This window comes from Triticum dicoccoides, chromosome 4B, assembly GCF_002162155.2.
Source record: "Triticum dicoccoides isolate Atlit2015 ecotype Zavitan chromosome 4B, WEW_v2.0, whole genome shotgun sequence".
Lineage (NCBI taxonomy): Eukaryota > Viridiplantae > Streptophyta > Magnoliopsida > Poales > Poaceae > Triticum > Triticum dicoccoides.
Window position 1 is genome coordinate 679,444,286 of NC_041387.1, and position 19,560 is coordinate 679,463,845.

Sequence of the window (19,560 nt, forward strand, 5' to 3'; positions counted from 1 at the left end):
CTTATTTTTTAAAAAATAAAATGGAAGGACTTGGATAGGAAATGGTTGACATCCTCGTGGAGAAGAAAACATGCCGTCACACCTCTCGTCACCGGTGATTTGTAGATCAGGTGCTTTTACCTCAAGATTTTGGCTATCGCCTCTGTAGCTAGCTCACTGCGAGACCTAGAGAGAGAGGGAAAGAGGGAGGGATGGCACATGCATGTATGCCTAAATTAGCATCCCCGCGATAGGAGGAATACAATGCTAGCCTAGCAGGTAGAAACCACCGGGACCGGGTAATGTGCCATGTCAGCCTGCATTTGTGAGATTCTCCTTGTTGCTGGAGCGGTTGGAGTACTCCATTGCTCTGCTCTTAAGGCTAACCATAGTGGGGTAACATAACCGGTATCATGAACTTGAGACTAGCAAACATGCTTATTTGGCAGACAATTAAAGAAGAAAGAGAAGGTTAGAGTAACATAGGTAGATATATATCGTATCATGTTAAATGCTATGATACTTTGTGTTATGCATGGCAATAAATATGATCATCTATGATACTACTTCATGATACTATAGAGATAGTACCATACACTAGTATCATATGCATGATACTAGTATATGATACTCTCCAATATGAGTAGCCTATTCCTTCTCTCCGCTCTTGAGATTTGAGGGAAGGCAAGAGCTTATTTATTACTACCTCCATCCAAAAATAAGTTTATTGTTTATTTATTTTTTACTCCCTCCATCTAAAAATAAGTGCCACACCGGGAAAACAACGCTGGCCAGATTCGCAGCACCCATCCGGGGGGGATCTGTTGCCGGTTGTATGTTCCGCCTGTGCCGCATGCTTGTGAAAACAAAACAAAATTATTAGTTGTAGTATATGCTTATAACGAAGAGGTTGCCTAGTTTGAACCGACACTTATTTTGAGATAGAGGGCGTATAAGATTAATCACCACAAGAAGGAGTACTATACAATGCCTAATCGAAACATATTAAGCAAGGGGGTCGTCGCCCGCCATGCCACCTGCCAGAACCTAGGAAAGCCCGCCGTCCAACATCAAACCGGCGTCGTGATCCCTCGATCCGCCACACCCAGACACGCACCGCCCTTTGGCCGAAGCCGTCGCCAGCAAAAGAAGGCTGCCTTCCTGGCAACCACAGCCACTACGCCACCAGCAATGTTGACCAGATCCGCAGCAACCAGCTGGAGCGGGGCCGCCACTCCATCCCTTCCCGCCGAGCAAAGATGTTGGGCTGAAGCCCTAGCATTATGTTTCAGTCGCTGCACCGGCGCCGACTTACTGAACAAAATAGAGGTAATTACACCGGAGGTGCTTGAACTTGTCATGGATGTTCACTTTAGTGCCCGAACTTGAAAAATGCGTTGAACTGGTTCTAAAACTTGGCTAGCGTGTGCAAATACGGTGCTAAACACCTATGTAGATGTATAATGTGTTGACATGGCACCGTATTTGATGTGGCATGGGGTCCATGTGTAACGATGAAATATGATTATTTGAATGCTATATGTATATATGACTAGTGGGTCCCGCCTGTCAGTCTAGAAAGAAAAATGGAAACTAAAATTACGCTCATTTGAAATAACACTAACTGCAATTTCACATAAAACGTTCTGAGATTCCCGTGATTTTTGTTCAAAAATCTCCTACAGAAAATAAAAATAAAAATCAAGTACCAAAAAATTGTTGCCTGAACCAACGACTTGTTTTGTTTTTCTCGAGGAAGCTAAAGTTTCAAGATCATCCTGCATAACAGCTAAAGCCATTGTCCAAAGTACTGATCCGTGCCCTGATCCGGAGCTGGTTAATCCGGCCGGCGGAAATGTACTAGCTATGCGTGTTTGCTCAGGGCATCTGATTCCTTTTGTAACTTACATCTACCCGATCGAAATAAACACGTACGCATAGGAATATATATTCCCTTGTTTGGAGACGAAGAAGAAACACACATGGGAATGTTCTTTAAAACCTGCCTCGATCGACTCGGTGCGGGTGTTGATCGGTAGGCCGCAAGACAACCGATCAGCAGTGTGTGTCTGCAACCTAGCTAGTCCGACGGCGCCTCCGGGGTATTGACAAAACACAGTACTGCCTCCGATTCATAATAATTGTCATGGTTTCGATCAAATTTGAACTGAAACCACGGCACTTATTATGGATCGGAGAGAGTACTAATTAGTAATTCCTACACATTCGGTACTGGGGTGTAAACCATAGTTCAAAAGAAATTAAATGGTGATTCGGGGCCATGGCAGGTTGATCAATGTAGTAGTAATGCATTTGTGGGGGAGAGTGGCGCCGGTCAGTAAATGCAATATTGCAGCAAGGTCGTTGTTGAAGAGACGAGCGCAACACTGAGCTTGGTGCAAGATCGGTCATCTTTGCGAACGCGGTCGATCTTTTCATGGCATCAACCGGGCGATGCATAGCGCAGCCCTTTTCTTCTAGTTTTTCTTTCTGTTTCTATGTTTTGCTGGATATTCTTTTTAACATTTTTTATTTATTGTTTTTATTTATTTTTCTTATTTCTCTTTTTATTTTTTAAACATGAATATTTTTAAAAAATTACCACATGTCATGAAAAATCTTGACTTTCTAAAAATATCACCACAATTTATGAAAAATCATGTTTTTAAAAAATATCTCACAAACATTGCTTTATAAAACTCATGAACAATTTTCTTTTGCATTCCTCAACTTTTCAAAAGTCATGAATAGTTTGGAAAATCCATGATTTTCTTACAAGTCATGACTATTTTTATAAGTCATAATTTTTAAAAAATTGGTGATTGTTTAAATTTAAAGACACTTTTAAAAATTTACGAATATCCTTCAAATTTGGTACTCCTTTTTTGTACTAAACCAGCAACAAGTAATACGAATTAGAGGGAGTACATATATTTTGAGAATTTCTTTTTTTTGTACTGCACAGTAGAAATGGAAAGAGACAAAGGGCTCGCGCGCCAAAACGGTTGAACAACTCAAAACATATTACGGCTAATCTAAGGTGGTGTCGGGCCGTATGTCGCCATCGAACCTGCAAATTAAACTCCACAGCTCTCACATCAGATGATGATGGGCGGCATGGGATTTCCTATTTGGCGCCACAAGCGCCAGTTAACGTGCATTTTGTTAACTAGCGCCTGTGGCGTCCGTAAATGGGCCGGCCCATCTAGGCGCCGGTTGACCTTTTTTTAAAACAATTCTGTGAACTTTTTTGAATATTGATGAACTTTTTCTAGATTTAATGAACATTTTGTCTTGAAAATGGATGAACTTGTTTTTACTTATGAACTTTTTTTTCAGTTTCATGAACTTTTTCTAAAATACATGAACTTTTTTTCAATTTCTATGAACTTTTTTAAAATTTTATGAACTTTTGCGAAATTGGATGAACTTTTTTTCGATTTGAATGAACTTTTGTTCAAATTGATGAACTTTTCAAATTTTATGAACCTTTTTTTTAAAGATATGAACATATTTTTTCAAATGGTTGAACTTTTTTTCTTTAAATCTGTAAACCTTTCTTCATTTCATATTTTTATTTTCGAAAATAAAACTAAAAAAAATTAAGGCAGCAGGCTAATGGGCCGGCCCATGCTAGCAGCGCTGCAGGCGCCGGATCGTTAACAGGCGCCTGCAGCGCTGTATAGGGGCTCCCGGGCGGCATCTTCCTAGCTAGTCCTGCCCGCCGGCTACTATTTCTCCTTTTTCTAGTAGCCCAGTGGAGGGCATGTCAACATAGTACCGACAAAAAAGCTTGAATGCAAACGGAGCATCCTCCATGTACGGTTCTCCATTCAAACAAGCTGGCCCTACTGCACTGGCGAACCTGTAATTAACTAGTGGATTTGATTACTGGCCCTAACGACCCGACAAAGCTAGCTAGGATTTGAGAGGTGATCCGATTGGATGGGACATGCAACAATGCCAAACTTTTGATTTGATCATAATCTTTTTTCTAAACAGATTTGTTCATAATCGGGCGGCTCAAAACGTGCATCTCTAGACTGAGCAATAGAGTAACACCGGAGGAAAAAAAGAATCTCTTTCGAAACGATGAAGAAGACTCGCCATTTTTTTACTTCAGAAGTAAGAATCTCCAGATTGCACTTTTGCACTACAACCTATTTAAATATTTTTTTAAAACTTCCACCAAAATTAGGGGAGGTCAGTAGAATTATATTATTCAACTTTGTGCAAAAACCCACTGATGTTCTTTGGAAAATTTGAGCAAATCATCCTCTTTTGCTCTCTGGTCCAGTTTGACATTTTCTACTGCAACCACATTTTAACTTGCCCTTTTTCCCATGATTCTTTTTCCTACTTATAGACAACCCTGCAAAACCTTTAAGTCCAGGAGAATGGACCTATTGGAGTGTTTTTGGTCCATGGAATGATAGCTTTTAGTTTCTGTCCAGAACTGATTTTCTCAAAGACTTGCACTAACTAGTTTCTGGTTTTGCCAAACTAACCTTGCCATCATCACTTGTACCTAAAGAGACCCTGGTCTGGAGAGTTTGGCCACCCCAAAAGATGCCCAGATGCCCATGGCATTCTGTCGAGCACCTTATGTGCATGGCCAGTTTTGGCATAATTCTTAGTTTACATTGTAGACTTGATCCCCTGACCCAGCAGCCTTGTCCACTAATCTCCTAGCTACCTCTAACTTAGATCTGTTGATTTGCATTGGCATTCAAGCAAGTTTGGTCGCTCTGGCATCTCGTCGAACGATTGCCGTGCGTGCCCGGAGCGCGGCCAGAGCGCGCGTTTTGCACGTGCCGCGTCCCGAGCCGCCGCGCCCCTGGTCTATCCTCCGAGCTTATCCTGACCCTCTGCCGCTCGCAGCGTGGAGCCAAGCCTCGACCTGTACTCCCTCACGAGCTCCACAACACCTCGCCACGTCTCCGGCAAGCCAGAAGCTAGCTGCCATCGCCGCCTGCTGTGGTCGGTGCCGTACGGGCCACCTGGTGCGCCCCCGAGTACCCCAGACCGCCGTGCTCATCCACAACCCCGTCACCTACCTCTGCAAGCTCTGCCAGCCAGGCCCCACCTCCCCTGCGCTGCAATAGTGCCGCCGCCGTCGTGCTTATCCTCGGGCAGCCGACGAACCGACCTTTGGCGCCTATAAAACGACTCCCCCTCGCTCTATCAACCTCAGGTAGCACCGTATCTTCCCCTTAGACCAATCCCGCGCATCAAATTGACCCGCAGCGGCCATCTTCCTCTCCTCCGGCAATGGTGGCCACCGCGGCCGCGCTGTCAAATTCGTTGCAGCGCCCTCCCTAACCCCACAATCCACAGAGCCAGGAGACCACCACAACCTCGCAGAGCCACCCCTCCTCGCAACCTTGACTAGGAGTCGTCGTAGGCCACTGCCCCGTTTGCTCCCGAAGGCGCCGTTCGCCCCAGAGCTCGCCGCTGGCGACCCTCTTCGCCCCCGAGACCCTTTCGACCACTGGGAGGATCGCCCTGGAGCGGTGGATCCTTTCCCACCCTCGGATGGCTCCTAGGAGCCATCGTCCGCCGGCGAGGATCGTCGGGCCTCCGCCCCGGCTCGGCTGCGGGAGGGAGGAGAAGGGCGACTGGTCAAATATGACCAGTGGACCCAAGGGCCCCACCCGTCTGTTACTCCAGGCTCGGCTGAGTGTTTTAAGTGAAAGCATAAAGCCCGAAGTACGCCTCCTCCGTTTTTTTCTATTATTCGAAACGTTTTTCTTTTTTTTCAGTTTATTTTAAAAACAGAACTTTGACTGGACATATCTTTTAAAATAAAACTCCAAATGAGTTGATTCTTTTTTCTACCCCTCTCAAATTTCACCTAGTTTATTTTAAGATTTATTTCAAAAATAATTAGGAAAACTTTTTGTTCTATTTTTTTTAAAGTTTGTGTTAATATAAATATTTTCCAAAATAGGATTTTGAAGAAGAGGGCAACTTTCAAAAGTTTTGGAATGCACCCTGTCTCTCCACAACTTGAAGGCAAGCATTCTGAACCCTGGCATAATATTTTTGTGTGTTGGTTGACACGATTATGGCACCACCATAATACGGAGAACTCGTTATTTTATGTGGCGATACGATCATTGCATGAATGCATATTGGAGAATTCCTTAGTGTTGGAAATAGATATACTTGTGATGGTAATCGCCCTCGTGTGCCTTGCATGCCTGCCGGAACGAAATCCGGGAAAGCCACTGCCTTGGGTAGGCATAGGGGCATCTATTTTCACTTTAAGAGGAGCTCAACAAGGCAGAGAGGGACGGGCTTATAAACCGGTGTGAGCGCCCTTCGATTGGCGAGGTGGGACTAAACTCTAAGCGCAACGAGGACCAACCCTTTAGTCCCGTTTTGTGGCACAAACCGGGACTAATGGTCATGGGCCAGGGGCGAGGCGCATTGGTCCCGGTTCGTGCGTGGAACCGGGACCAAAAGGTCCAGACGAACCGGGACCAGTGGCCCACGTGGCTGCCCCCTTGAGAGTGTTCTTGGTGAGAACATAGTTGACAAGGAGCGAATCAGGATTAATGGTATTACAAGGGCCGAACCATAAGACATTAAAGCATTTCAAATGAACTCTGAAAAAGTTGAAAGTTGGCATGATATCATAATTAATTTCACCCACATAGCTTGTGCATGTACAAAACGAACAATGGTATCATACTCGTCTGTTACAAAGTTGGCATGGTATCATCATAATAGTTGCGGGAGAAAGTCTTCACTTTTTCTTCGCTTGTGTCATTTGCTTATTGCGCCGTAACCATGGATAATCTTCATAGTTTATCAGGATGCTTAGGTCAGCCTTGACTTTGAAGGGAGGAATTTCATGAAACTTTTCATAATCTTCAGACATGTCTGTCTTACCCTCCACTCCCACGACGTCCCTTTTTTCTGAAAGAACTATGTGGCGCTTTGGCTCATCGTATGATGTATTCGCTTCCTTATCTTTTCTTTTTCTCGGTCTGGTAGACATGTCCTTCACATAGATAAAATGTGCCACATCATTGGCTAGGACGAATGGTTCGTCAGTGTACCCAAAATTTTTCTGATTCATTGTTATCATTCCGTACTGTGGGTCTACCTGTACCCCGCCTCCTGACAGATTGACCCATTTGCACTTAAACAAAGGGACCTTAAAATTATGTCCGTAGTCAAGTTCCCATATGTCCACTATGTAACCATAATATGTGTCTTTTCCCCTCTCGGTTGTTGCATCAAAGCGGACACCGCTGTTTTGGTTGGTGCTCTTTTGATCTTGGTCAATTGTGTAAAATGTATTCCCATTTATCTCGTATCCTTTCCAAATCGTAACAGTCGAAGATGGTACCCTGGACAACAAGTACAGCTCATCACAAACAGTGTTGTCACCTCTGAGACGTGTTTCCAACCAACTGCTAAAAGTCCTGATGTGTTCACATGTAATGCAGTCGTCGCACTGCTCCAGGTGTTTGGAGCGCAGACTGTTCTTGTGTTCATCGACATATGGGGTCACCAAGGTAGAGTTCTGTAGAACTGTGTAGTGTGCTTGAGACCAAGAATATCCGTCCCTGCATATTATTGAGTCCCTTCCAAGAGTGCCTTTTCCAGTTAGTCTCCCCTCATACCGTGATTTAGGGAGACCTATCTTCTTAAGGCCAGGAATGAAGTCAACACAAAACCCGATGACATCCTCTGTTTGATGGCCCATGGAGATGCTTTCTTCTGGCCTAGCGCGGTTACGGACATATTTCTTTAGGACTCCCATGAACCTCTCAAAGGGGAACATATTGTGTAGAAATACGGGCCCCAGAATGACAATCTCGTCGACTAGATGAACTAGGACGTGCGTCATGATATTGAAGAAGGATGGTGGGAACACCAGCTCGAAACTGACAAGACATTGCGCCACATCACTTCTTAGCCTTGGTACAATTTCTGGATCGATCACCTTCTGAGAGATTGCATTGAGGAATGCACATAGCTTCAGAATGGCTAATCGGACGTTTTCCGGTAGAAACCCCCTCAATGCAACCGGAAGCATGCGTCATAATCACGTGGCAGTCATGAGACTTTAGGTTCTGGAACTTTTTCTCTGGCATATTTATTATTTCCTTTATATTCGACGAGAAGCCAGTCGGGACCTTCATACTGAGCAGGCATTCAAAGAAGATTTCTTTCTCTTCTTTCGTAAGAGCGTAGCTGGCAGGACCTTCATACTGCTTCGGAGGCATGCCGTCTTTTTTGTGCAAACGTTGCAGGTCCTCCCGTGCCTCAGGTGTATCTTTTGTCTTTCCATACACGCCCAAGAAGCCTAGCAGGTTCACGCAAAGGTTCTTCGTCACGTGCATCACGTTGATTGAAGAGCGGACCTCTAGGTCTTTCCAGTAGGGTAGGTCCCAAAATATAGATTTCTTCTTCCACATGGGTGTGTGTCCCTCAGTGTCATTCGGAACAGCTAGTGCGCCGAGACCCTTTCCAAAGATTACGTGTAAATCATTGACCATAGCAAGTACGTGATCACCGGTACGCATGGCGGGCTTCTTCCGGTGATCTGCCTCGCCTTTGAAATGCTTGCCTTTCTTTCGACATTGATGGTTTGTCGGAAGAAATCGACGATGGCCCAGGTACACATTCTTCCTGCAGCTTCCCAGGTATATACTATCGGTGTCAAGTAAACAGTGTGTGCATGCGTGGTATCCCTTGTTTGTCTGTCCTGAAAGGTTACTGAGAGCGGGCCAATCGTTGATGGTCACGAACAGCAATGCCTTTAGGTCAAATTCCTCATGTTTGTGCTCATCCCACGTACGTACACCATTTCCATTCCACAACTGTAAAAGTTCTTCAACTAATGGCCTTAGGTACACATCAATGTCATTGCCCGGTTGCTTAGTGTCAGGACCCCGACTCAATGCCACACCGATCTAGCATGTAACACATCATATCACTTTGCGGCCTCACGCACGGTATTCCCACGGGTGCCACCTTACCTGGCCCGGGACCGTTTGCGCCTTTTGGCTCACGTATATGATAGTGTCGCTAGCATCCATATGACAAAGAACCCGGGCTGACATGGCTAGTCGTGAACCCAAAGTGGCACTAACTTACAGGGACAGACATCCATGACCCAGCATCGAACGTGTCGGTCATCAGCGAGTGAATCCAGGCTGTAGCACTGGGCTAGCAGGACTCCGGTGAACCGGGCTGTAGCAGGCTAACAGGACTCTGGTATTCATCGCGTGACATTTCCCCGAAGGGACAGACACAGGAACGAAGAAGGACACATGCCGGCCAGCCTAAGTGTTCCGGAGCAGTAGCAAGCTACCATGGCTCAGTGGAAACACTAGGAGACATTTCCCGGTAAGAGAGGCTACTAAGGATAAACAACTAGATAGTCAGATCCCACACATACCAAGCATTTCAATAACATACACACAATATGCTCGATATGTGCAAACACAACATGGCATCACAACATGACTCTACGACTCAAGTATTTATTCAATAGGCTCCGAGGAGCGAGATATTACAAACAGGGGTCTCATGACCCAACATTCAGAGCATACAAATCAAAGCACATGCGGAAGCTTAACATGTCTGAGTACAGACATCTAGAAATGAAAAAGGCTGAGAAGCCTGACTATCTACCAGATCCTGCCGAGGGCACAAGATCGTAGCTGAGGTAACAAGCTAAACGTCGAAGTCCACGCGGTACTACTAGCGAGACTGAAGTCTCTCTGCAAAAACATAAATTAAGCAACGTGAGTACAAATGTACCCAGCAAGACTTACATCAGATCTAACTACATATGCATCATTATCAACAAGGGGATGGTGGAGTTTGACTGCAGCAAGCCAGCTTTGACTCGGTGGCTAACCTGAACTACGACTGCAAGTAACTCTTTTGAGGTGGCGCACACGAGTCCACATATTCGCCATATCAATATACCACTATGGATCCGCTCCCGTCTCCCTACGAGAACGCCATCCATAGCACTCACGCTTATCTTGCGTATTTTAGAGTATCCACTTTCACTTGTCTATGAACTGTACAAGGGGTCCAAGTTTCCATATCCGAGGAATCCGGCTATTCGAATAGATAATGATAACCCTGCAGGGGTGTACTTCTTCACACACGCTCTCGCCACTTATCGCCCTGTACACATCATGTACCTCGGCAACCTTCAAGCGGAAGCCGGGCGAGGGAGTCGGCCACGACCTGACTAACCAAGCAAGTCTCTCGTCCAGGTTTATCGCCTATTCGGGTTCCATCCGCAAGGAGATCCGGCCGGGGTGTCGCTCACGACCCCAAACGATGTGAGCAGGGTTCCCAAGCCCACCATCCGAGTGCCACTTGGTACACCGTGCCACTGTGCCTAGTCTGTCCCAAGCCCACCTGTACCGGGTGCCACTTGGTAGACTACTAATACTACCTACAAACACCAGAAACTAGTTGCAACTCCTGGACAGAGATCAAGTTGATTAATAAGTCGAGAGGGGCACTTAAGCATTCCAATGTGTGGTAGTAGCTGGTCATGGATCACAAACACAGAACTCAGTTCCTGAGGACGGCTGCAATGAGACAACCCACCATGTACTCCTACATGGCCTCTCACCGCTACCTTTACCAAATCGTGTTCACACACTTAGCTCTCAACAGTAGGACATGTTTATACAACTCCGATTCATTCCCGATGAATCAGACCTGACTCAACTCTAAGCAGTAGCAGGTATGACAAACAAGCATGAATGAGTAGGCACAACAGGGCTCAAACAACTCCTACTCATGCTAGTGGGTTTCATCTATTTACTGTGGCAATGACAGGTCGTGCAAAGGATAAAGGGGTTCAGCTATCGCAACAAGTAACAGATGAATCGTTGTTGTCCTAATGCAGTAAAAGAGAGCAGGAGCGAGAGAGTGGGATTTTATCGGAATGAACAAGGGGGTTTTGCTTGCCTGGCACTTCTGAAGATAGCATTGAGTCTTCATCAGTGTCAACGATCACAACGTCGGAACATCGTCTACCGGGAGGGAACAGATACCGGCAACAAAGAGGAAATACAATCAATGCAAAGCACAATATGATGCATGCTCATGACATGGCAATATGAATGTGTTTTGAGCTAATGCAACTAGCAACAGATTAAATGAAGTTGGTTTGAATACAAGATTCAAATTCAAACTCCATATGTGATTATTCAAATGCCATTTAATTTATTTGTGCTAAACAGCAGCTATAAGTTGTTCTAACATGCATGAAAATGGTACAGATGGATAGATTGGATTTTCTGATAATTTTCATATATAAATTATTTAATTTGGAGTTACGGTTGAATTTCTATGAATTTTAGAAGTTTAGGGTATTTTCTGCAATTTCCTGAATTAAATTAAATCCAGAAAATGACTTATTGCGTCAGCACCACGTCACTGTGACGTCAGCAGAGTCAACTGGGCGTCCCAGGTCAAACCTGACTAGTGGGGTCCACTGGTCAGTGACACAGTGTTGGTTTGTGTGGCTGACGGGTGGGACCAGGTCAACGGCCACGTCAGCGGGTCAATGCTGACGCGTGGGTCCACACATTTTATTAATTAATCTAACTATTTTGGTTAGCCGGTAACCTAATTATGTGGGTCCCACTGTCAGTGGCTCTAGGGGTTAATTAGTTGGATCATTAACACTAATTAAGCGTGCCACGTTGGCAGTCGCCGGAGTATCGCCGGCGGCGACCATTCCGCACGGCGGCGCGGCTCGGATTTGTGCTAGGGGCGATGGTTTGGCGCGCTGAGCGCGCCGGGGAGGAGCTCTTGCACTCGCGCATCTAATGGACCAGACGGGTGGTCACGGGGCAGCCGGAATCTCGCCGGCGACAAGCTTTGGCGGCGACCGGAGTTCGGCTGGGAGGGGAGAAGGAGCTACGGTGCACGGCAGGGGCCGGTGCTGGACGCGTTCGGCTCCTGGGAGCTCAGTGAGCACGGAGACACGCTCAAAAATGGGCGGGGGCGACTGTGGCCACGGCAACGACATGGCACGGCGGCGGCAAGCTCGGCCGTGGTCGGAAGATGGAGCTAGGGGACGGGAACAGAGGGGGCGAGCAAAGAGGAGGTAGCAGGAGCTCACAGGGAGAATGATGAGGTGGTCAGCGAGCTCGGGGGCGTCTTCGGTGCTGCGAATCGAACAGCGGCGATCACCGGCCGTGGCGATGAAGATGGCGGTGATGGCATGGCTTCAGGGCACCCGGCGTCACGTGCGTCGTGGTAGAGCTTCCCGGATCCAAGGCGGAGCTCGTGGCCTAACTGGCTGGGCGTGGGGATGCTGGTGGCTCCGGTGGTGCTCGTCGGCGGTCTCGGGTGCGTCCGGGGATGAGCGAGGGAGAGAGACAGAGGAGGGAGAGGGGATGCAGCGGGTGAGGGAAAAGAGAGAGGGGACACGGGGCGTCGTCGTGGCGTTGCTAGGAGGGCCGGGGAAGCAGGAGGTGGCCGGGGCGGCGTCGGCGCTCGCCACCGAGCTGCTTCGGTGCGAGGGGAGGAAGACGACAGGGGAAAAAGCGGCGGTGGGCTGGGCCGCTGGAGGAGCTGGGCCGGCTGGGCTGCCAGGTGAGCGTCAGGTAGTCCCTCTGCTCTTTCCTTCTCTTTTCTATTTTCTGCAGTTTGTTTTCTATTTAATTGTCACTGAATTCAAATTCAAACAAATTTGAAAACAGTGCCAAAACTCCCCTGGGTAATTTTATGTCAGTTAAGGTCTCCTCCTCATAAACATAAAATATCTCAGGGCATTTGAAAATATATTCATTATATATTATGAATATAACTCCAAATTCAAATAAAATATTGATTTAAAATCAGAGCCCAAATAATTCCTTAGAAATGTCCCAAAATTTTGGTTTGATTTATAACTCTTGCCAAAATTGTTAGAGCTATTTCTAGGGCATTTGGGATTACTGATTGCAATTTTAGGGTTTCTTGCCCCTTTATTACAATGATTTCCGAGGCTTTCAATTTCCTCATTTCAACTTTCGGAATATAGACATGATGCACACATGAAGCTAGCCTAGAGCATTACCAGAAGCTAGGGATGTGAAAACTCACCCCCACTAAACAAGAATCTCGACCCGAGATTCAAGTGTAGGGTAAGACGAAGGGGAAACGCAAACTAGTATAATCTTCACGATCCAGGGGGCATTCCATAAGAGTGTTGATTTGATCACCATCATTAACTTGATGTCTTGCTCCGAGAACTCCAACCAACATGACAACGAGAGGAGAAGGGAACTCTAGAAGGATCAATCTTCTCGAAGGTCGAACAACTCAGGATTAACTCTCGGAATGAGACATAGCAACATCTCTCGAGCTGAGAGACGAAGCACACCTCTAGAGGAATGGAGTGGAACAGATGATGAGGGTTCACTAGGTAGACAACAATTCCAGACTTAGGAATGTGGTGATCGGTTGTCAATGTAGTGAGGAGTTGAATTGCCATGATACCATAACGATGCACCTTAGGGAAGGTGACTCGTAGAAATATCCCCTTAAGTGGCAAAAAGAATTACCTTTGATTCAAAGATCATTGAAACTCTTTAAACCAGCCTAAGGCAATTCCCGAGCGATCGTTTGGAGAGGGTCGGTAGAATGGCATACTCGGACTTGGATGATGTGGATTACCTTGTTGAAGACAACGTCATAGATGATTTTTGCTTATCACCGGAAATGGAAGAGACCCATGGTAGGACCACTTTTGAAAATGATCCTGATCAGTAATTACTGAGAAGGGTAATCCAAAGTAGGGTGGCACGATGGCAGTGCAAGCCGGGAACAAAATGCAAATGCTGGGAATGATTTTGGTAACTGGGGAAGAACCCAACAATAGAGAGTGAATTCACTGTTTGAAAAGGTCATAGCATTGCCGAGGAAACTGAGAGCACTATATAGTTAATGCCGACGATCAAACCTAGCACTTGCGCATGCTCTCAAGAACTTGAGCATTTCCATAATCATCAAGGTTTTACCAACATCCGTGTTAAGGATCCTGGCAACACAACTTACTACCATGATGAATGATGATGGATGATGCAGATGCAAAGGAAGATAACACTTTCTCAGATTTCACCCTTGGCGGGGCCAAGGAAATAAGATGTGGATGATCGACCGAGAGACATTTAGCACTCCGCCTCTAATGTTCTCCTTGATGTGCTAGTGTATCCCATCCCATGGTTTGATATCTAGAACATCAAGTAAAAGGTCGGACTTCGGAACACAAAAATCATAAGGCACAACTAGGGAGTAAATCCTACGAAGTCCTTATGGGAAGGTGGCCAACTTCCTTAATCAAGATACTGCAATAATAGGTCTTCCGGCTAGGTGGGTTGGCCACGACATCCACTTTACCGGTTATCGAGGGACCAGTATTATAGTTCTTGGGAAATGTTCCAACCATCATATCTGCCTGAGATTCAGATCTGGTTGGTGTCAGGATATCCAGACTCATCGAGTCTAGGAAGAAAAATGAAAGTTTGCAACACAATCGACGAGATGACGTTGCGAGATTCTCGGGAAATGGACTACGGTAGTAAGCTCCAAAACATGAGCTGGTTCTGCTGCACACATGTGAACATGTTGTCCCAGACAAAACATGATCACATGGTAGTCTTACAATAAAACACTACCGAGTTCCGGTGGGAAACCAGCATCGAGGATATCGAAGTCCTTGTGCACTTATCGATGAACTTCTTATCCTTGAGCAAGTCAATCAGTGGCTTGGCGTGCTAGGGACACATATGGATTGGAGGTAGCTAATCTCACAGTCCAATGTATACTTCGCACATGCATGACTGACTTGGGATGATTCCAAAGAAACAAAAACAATCTTTCCCGGATCCATGGCGGCAACTTACACCAAGTGTATGTGAATTAAAGAAAGTCACTTCTTTCCTCCGAACATATACCTCATGAATGGAACACGAAGGTAATGTTTACAAAAGTTTCCAATACTGGATGGATGTTCAGCATGAATCACGGGGGAGACAAAATGCTGCTGATAGGCTCAACAGCAACTCATCAGAATTTCCATATCACTGGACTTCCACCATCATGTGAACAAGGAGATAGTATTGGTCAGACCAAAAGATGTAATGGTGTATGCTCGAGGAATCAACCATGAGTAAGACAACATTACGAACATCGTTGGTTCTGATTTGATTTGACGATAGCCCATACTCAATCAAAGGTTTGGGTAAGATAATAGATCCAACAATTGATCACAAGGACCAATTGATGAAGATATCATCTTTCTTCAACACACACACACAAAAAGATATCCCTTAACATGAACTAAGTCGGGCAAGCTTCCATCTTCCAACTCTCCAAGTTGTTGTTCAGCTTAGTCAACTAGCTCAGGGGTATCCCACACAGATTCTTGGAGAAGGGGTGGTTTACAAGGATAAACCAACTTGATCACGAGCTCAACATAGCGGTCGGGTGACGACCCGGTGATACTTCCGAGAAGATAATCGGAAAATCACAACCACCGATATGCTATTAGGCTCAAGAACAATCTTGCTTTTTAGGGCAAGACGATATGATCAACAGAGCGAGGGATTGGCACAATCCTAACTCATTGATCGAAGGGTGCACCGGAAATAAGGACTAGATAGCACGATCAGTCTTAGAATGATGATTCAAGAACCAACACGCTAAGAATGAAATTATTGTCCTTTAACTACCAAGCAACGAGGTTGCTGGGAGTATGGATTTCACACATCACAATTCATTTGTCGGTATTCCGGTTGCATCAACACGAGGGCCGAGGAATGACTAATGATGGTGAGAAGTATCACTACGTCAAAATTCATGAGAGTTGGTGCAGTTCTCATGACAATTCTGACATAAAGGGGGTAATACTCCAAGGTAGAATAGAACCAAAAGCTGGATTGGCATCTGATCTGCGGAATACAACTACTTTGACCCAATCCTAGATATGGATGAGGTACTGGAGTTTGTTTCTCCAAGTCATTCAGGACAGAATGGCTTGACGGACCACAAGAGTAATAGGCATCGACAAACGAACGCACGCATACTCTTGACTATCAATTGATAGACGAAGGTCAGTAGACAACTAAAGAGGGACAACTCAAAGGAACATATAACTTTCTGAGTTGTGGATGCATAGATTAGTATGTCGAACCAAGTTCAACATAATTCTTCCGGATAACCCATGCAGAAAGGTAGAACTGGCAGAGCCACAATATATAATGGAGAACTCATCAAGAGCACTCTGGTTGTGATTGTTCAGTTCAACGAGGAACTTCTGCCATAAGTAGTTCATGGTATTTGGAAGAAGAAGATACCACGGACTTCAAGGACTGTCGCAAAGGTTACTAATAACCTAAGGGAACTAGCAAACACTATCGACATGAAGTAAGTAGGGTGAATCTCGGTTTCAAGAACCCCGGAATGGAATACCTACTAACTAAGTGGCATCAAAGGATGCTTACGAGAATGATGGCCAGAATCATCACACTGGGACACAATCATGGCTAAATTACTAGATGATCCCCTAAGACACCTAGGGTCATAATACCAGCTCCAACATATATGTCAAGGCAATAAAGTACCTCAACTCACTGATTTGTGTGATTAATCTGACCAAAGGCACATCGGAAACAGGAGGAAGGGATTTGCAAATGCATCAGACTCTTTGGAAACCTGGGATGACTCGGACAGCATAACGGCTGTAAATGCTCAGAAAAGATTTGAGACATTCACAAAAATGGTGGCATAACCACTCAGAAGCACAATACCAAGGTTTCGAGATCAACAGTTAACATACAAAAGTCGTAGGAGCTGAACTCAAGCTTAGATCCAACAATCTTATAAGTCTACGGATTAGTAACACGTGATCCTGATAGAAAGAAGAGAAAGCCTAGTTCCTTAACCCCGTAGGAAAGATAAGATGACTCAGATCAGAAGGGCATAAGGTATAAGGAGTAAAAAGAGCCTTACGTTCCATCCCACAATCAATTCCCTTATATAACTAAAGAATTTCTAGACTTAACTTCGACCAGATTGGCTTGGTAATCCTACAGGCAGTCAAGCTCTGATACCAACGCTGTCAGGACCCCGACTCAATGCCACACCGATCTAGCATGTAACACATCATATCACTTTGCGGCCTCACGCACGGTATTCCCACGGGTGCCACCTTACCTGGCCCGGGACCGTTTGCGCCTTTTGGCTCACGTATATGATAGTGTCGCTAGCATCCATATGACAAAGAACCCGGGCTGACATGGCTAGTCGTGAACCCAAAGTGGCACTAACTTACAGGGACAGACATCCATGACCCAGCATCGAACGTGTCGGTCATCAGCGAGTGAATCCAGGCTGTAGCACTGGGCTAGCAGGACTCCGGTGAACCGGGCTGTAGCGGGCTAACAGGACTCCGGTATTCATCGCGTGGCATTTCCCCGAAGGGACAGACACAGGAACGAAGAAGGACACATGCCGACCAGCCTAAGTGTTCCGGAGCAGTAGCAAGCTACCATGGCTCAGTGGAAACACTAGGAGACATTTCCCGGTAAGAGAGGCTACTAAGGATAAACAACTAGATAGTCAGATCCCACACATACCAAGCATTTCAATAACATACACACAATATGCTCGATATGTGCAAACACAACATGGCATCACAACATGACTCTACGACTCAAGTATTTATTCAATAGGCTCCGAGGAGCGAGATATTACAAACAAGGGTCTCATGACCCAACATTTAGAGCATACAAATCAAAGCACATGCGGAAGCTTAACATGTCTGAGTATAGACATCTAGAAATGAAAAAGGCTGAGAAGCCTGACTATCTACTAGATCCTGCCGAGGGCACAAGATCGTAGCTGAGGTAACAAGCTAAACGTCGAAGTCCACGCGGTACTACTAGCGAGACTGAAGTCTCTCTGCAAAAACATAAATTAAGCAACGTGAGTACAAATGTACCCAGCAAGACTTACATCAGATCTAACTACATATGCATCATTATCAACAAGGGGATGGTGGAGTTTGACTGCAGCAAGCCAGCTTTGACTCGGTGGCTAACCTGAACTACGACTGCAAGTAACTCTTTTGAGGTGGCGCACACGAGTCCACATATTCTCCATATCAATACACCACTATGGATCCGCTCCCGTCTCCCTACGAGAACGCCATCCATAGCACTCATGCTTATCTTGCGTATTTTAGAGTATCCACTTTCACTTGTCTATGAACTGTACAAGGGGTCCAAGTTTCCATATCCGAGGAATCCGGCTATTCGAATAGATAATGATAACCCTGCAGGGGTGTACTTCTTCACACACGCTCTCGCCACTTATCGCCCTGTACACGTCATGTACCTCGGCAACCTTCAAGCGGAAGCCGGGCGAGGGAGTCGGCCACGACCTGACTAACCAAGCAAGTCTCTCGTCCAGGTTTATCGCCTATTCGGGTTCCATCCGCAAGGGGATCCGGCCGGGGTGTCGCTCACGGCCCCAAACGATGTGAGCAGGGTTCCCAAGCCCACCATCCGGGTGCCACTTGGTACACCGTGCCACTGTGCCTAGTCTGTCCCAAGCCCACCTGTACCGGGTGCCACTTGGTAGACTACTAACACTACCTACAAACACCAGAAACTAGTTGCAACTCCTGGACAGAGATCAAGTTGATTAATAAGTCGAGAGGGGCACTTAAGCATTCCAATGTGTGGTAGTAGCTGGTCATGGATCACAAACACAGAACTCAGTTCCTGAGGACGGCTGCAATGAGACAACCCACCATGTACTCCTACATGGCCTCTCACCGCTACCTTTACCAAATCGTGTTCACACACTTAGCTCTCAACAGTAGGACATGTTTATACAACTCCGATTCATTCCCGATGAATCAGACCTGACTCAACTCTAAGCAGTAGCAGGCATGACAAACAAGCATGAATGAGTAGGCACAACAGGGCTCAAACAACTCCTACTCATGCTAGTGGGTTTCATCTATTTACTGTGGCAATGACAGGTCATGCAAAGGATAAAGGGGTTCAGCTACCGCAACAAGTAAAAGATGAATCGTTGTTGTCCTAATGCAGTAAAAGAGAGCAGGAGCGAGAGAGTGGGATTTTATCAGAATGAACAAGGGGGTTTTGCTTGCCTGGCACTTCTGAAGATAGCATTGAGTCTTCATCAGTGTCAACGATCACAATGTCGGAACATCGTCTACCGGGAGGGAACAGATACCGGCAACAAAGAGGAAATACAATCAATGCAAAGCACAATATGATGCATGCTCATGACATGGCAATATGAATGTGTTTTGAGCTAATGCAACTAGCAACAGATTAAATGAAGTTGGTTTGAATACAAGATTCAAATTCAAACTCCATATGTGATTATTCAAATGCCATTTAATTGATTTGTGCTAAACAGCAGCTATAAGTTGTTCTAACATGCATGAAAATGGTACAGATGGATAGATTGGATTTTCTGATAATTTTCATATATAAATTATTTAATTTGGAGTTACGGTTGAATTTCTATGAATTTTCGAAGTTTAGGGTA